Source organism: Octopus sinensis, linkage group LG2, assembly GCF_006345805.1.
Source record: "Octopus sinensis linkage group LG2, ASM634580v1, whole genome shotgun sequence".
NCBI lineage: Eukaryota > Metazoa > Mollusca > Cephalopoda > Octopoda > Octopodidae > Octopus > Octopus sinensis.
In genome coordinates this window covers 111,910,151-111,914,112 of record NC_042998.1, presented here as the reverse complement: position 1 = coordinate 111,914,112, position 3,962 = coordinate 111,910,151, and positions in this window count along the sequence as shown.

Below are 3,962 nucleotides of genomic sequence, written 5' to 3'. Positions count from 1 at the left end.
CTCTGTGAGCTTGGCCTGCCGGAAGCGATGCCTTCAGCTTCCAGTAACCAGGTTTCTGCCTTGGGAATCCATAGTACTGATCACAAATTTGCGGTCTTTCCAACCGATGATTTTGAATTTTGAACAATCTATGCTATTCCTACTTATCGGTCTACGGAATATTCTATCTAGGTACTATCCGTATAGCCTGATGTATTTTGTCCATGTCCACATTGGCATTTTCAGTCGGTAACTGTCAGACACTTAAAATGTCTGAACAGGTTTGTGAGGCTTCAGTACTTCCTCTTTTATAGGCTAGCCCTACACAGTACAAATGCATCCAAGATACAGATTCTAATCTCTTACTAACATTAAAGAGCGAAATATACCAAAGAAACATTCTAAATCTATAAAAGTCTGGGCACCCGGCCACTGTTTGGCCAGAGATGTCTACAATTTTGAAAGCATTCCTTCGCAGCTGGTCAAGTGCAGTACATCACCTTACGCTCTAGGTTTGTATCTCGAAATCCAGACTTTTAAGAAATAACACATTAACTCCGCATTCACAGTCGAATTGGAGATAAGATTTCGTGCCCACTGAAAATGGATACGAGGACTTGCGGGTCAGAAATAGTGGTTGCATTGGTCACCACGTATATATCTAGTGACCAGGGGTAGTTATGTGGGTTGCCTTACTTCCAAGGCAATCCCAGCCGCGTGCATTTTGACAGTTTGACAGAAACCGAAAAGTGAGAAGGACCAACTTACATTAATTCTGTGGGAGAGACGGTATAGATATACCGTCCCTCTAGTTAGATGTAGATTGGCTGACAGCCAGATCTGTCCCATACATGATAGCAGCTGTAGATTATCCATAGGCCCTGGATCAACTGTCTCCCGGAACAGACCAGCCGGTTGATTCTCGTCGATGTCTAGAGTCTCCCCGAGGAGTCGTCTCTTTTGTCCGCCACTAATCCCCTAAAGAACGTGATGGTGGATCTTCCACTGACTGCATTGCCCAACTGGCAGAAGAATGTGAGCAGCCGATGAAACTCTAGGTACCAAGCGCCCTACCTCAGTCTGCTCTTGGTCTAGTATTGTAGCTCTGTCAAAGAAATGAGTTGTAGAAAATGAGTCTGACAAACGGATCATGCATACGCATCGTTTGGGAATTTCTGGAAATTGTGCATCTTTAACGCATATCTGAGAAAGCAAGCGCTCCCGCCTGGTCAGCCATGAAGCAGAACATAGCAGGTTTTAGTAGGTGTCCAGTGCAATATAGATGTACGCTCCTTCCGTTCTACCCTTCAGAGATAGTTTCCTCTCAACCTATTTCTAGGTGAGATTGGCTATCCTACTCGTTACTTCTTCCCATTCTTATCCACCTGTAGATCTCCATCAAACCAGACACCAAGCAATTTAACAGGTATGTCCTTCCAACATTCCACGATACTGTCTGGTGGTATGAATTTCCTGCCTCTCCAGGCCTGGAGCTACGGTTACATCGACATTTATCGGTTAATTTTTGTTTCTATCACTACTTCGTACTCCCCCAGAGTACTGTGTTTGGTATTCGATACTATTACGGTGACATTGTCTGTATATACTGACATAACTCTCTCACTACAACGAGTTCACGCAGGAAGCTCCTCGAAACCCACAACTTCTGTAGTAGGTTGCTCGAGCTCTTGCATGTGCAGAAGAGGCAAGAGGTAGCAGTTTTTGACAGACCGAACAGATAATACAGATCAGCTCCGATAGATATCCATTTACTCTGGCCACCGAGAAGTGCTGTACATTGCAGTGATACCACCAAGAAAACAGGGCCGAAACTAAGCGCCTTTGAGAACAACCGGCACATATGGTTCTTTTTTTTTTTACTTACAGAAAAATCTGTATTTGTACCACGAGGAATTATGGTGTTAAGTTCGAAATATATTAAATGTGCAGTAGACTTAAGTTTTTATAATGAAAAAATCTCACAGAAATTAGCTGATGCATTATAATCAGTTTTGCACATCATATAACTATCTCACTTTCATTTCGCTTTCAAAGACATACACACAAAATGGCTCACACGACCTAGCTAGTTCTGCGTATCATGTGACTAATGTTTAAGCGCTCGGTAATCGACTTGTACTGCATTTTGTTTTTGATGCGGAATGCGGCTCGTGTTTGCAGCAGATCTGATGTTATATAAACAGACAATGTTATTTTATCACTGCAGGGATTTTTCTCCCTTTCAGTCGACTCCGCCTCGGTCAATGCGACACTCTAACAATCTGACATTCTTACAAGCTGAGCGTGTCGAAACTTTTGAATATTTACTTATCAAAAGACTTCTTTCTTGACCCTTTTCCCCCATATTTCATATAATATTTTCTTTCACATGTATTATTGTATGAAGTGAATTTTGTCATGTTTGGATACAAAAACCCCAAATTTACGAATATTTTGTTTATTGACTGTCTTGCTTAAATATTTTTCAGTATTTACACAACACCAAACTGTGAGTATAATTACCGGTCCGAGATATTCTCTATCCATCGTCAGAAGACATTTCTTCTTTAAAATCAGCTACCATTACCCAAAGATGACAGGAACGCAAAACAGGAAATACGCATCTTCTAGTTAAACCAAGATTTTGAATTATTTCTTCTATTTTGAATTATTTCTTCAAAACATACCCGATGTTCAAAAGCTTCAAAGCTAGATAAAGTCACAAATATACACTTAAAACATTTCAGGCTTGAAGAAAATGAATCAATGCTCAACATATACAACTGTTTGTATAACCATGTCAAATTCCCAGAATTTGGAAACTGAGTAAAATTATAACCATTTTAAAGCCCGAAAAGATCCCAAATGAAGTAACACTATACTGATTCACTACTCTTCTGTATACGCACCTATATAGCGTACAGGAACAGCATTTCAACTTCTTGAAAAGCGTGTCACGAATATCCGCCTTCTTACCGCTCTTTTCAGCCTTGGCTTAGACGACCTACTCACATCTCCACAAAATATGCAGTCATCTTTATACGCAGATGACCTCGCATACATCTACACGCCGTTTTCTAGACACTGCCGTACAACTACTTACATTACCAAGAATCTTAGTTCCACAACTCAGGTTCAAACGACATTTCCAACAGACTTAATGACTTCAACAGACTTACCAAATCCATTGCCTCCCTTCTTAACTACCATTCAAGAGAGCACCAAATACAACCAATCCTTAGTCTCAACGACATGAAAATATCCAATAACGTCACTAAGGTTGATGTCATTCCGTGCGGTTACTGATAGTGTCACCCATCCCGAAGGACCCCACTCTTGTACCAGACTATATAGAATCTTAAGTAATGATTTTGATACAAATGTTACTCGTAAATTATAATTCTCAACTAGCAAAATTTAATATTACAACTTTAAATTTCACGCATATGAATAACCAAAATTTAATTTTCATAGTTTAATGTGGATAAATAGAAAATTCAGCACAATAATAGTAAAATCGAAGTCAGCATACTCATCACGCACATAGATCTCTCTCTCTCTTTCTGTCTCCCACTCACACTCCTTCCTTATCTCTCTCACTCCTCCTTCTCTCTCTCTCTCTCTCTCTCTCTCTCTATCTATCTATCTATCTATCACACACACACGCGAGCGCAAATCACCAATTACATACGCATACACATACATCTAATTACACACTCGTACTATAACGTGGAAAATGGTCTGGTTGTGGGGGTAGGGGGTCACATTTTCATCTAGCCGAATATCTGTCTCATGGAACCGTTTAGTTGCAGACAATCTGGAGCTACACAACAACAGCAACGAGTAAAACAACACACGTGTATGTGTATGTATTCTGCATTAACAAAAACATTACACTTTAGACGTTTGATACTAGTATATATATATATATATATATATATATATATATGTACTACTCTCACTACTACATGAACCCCTGAAGA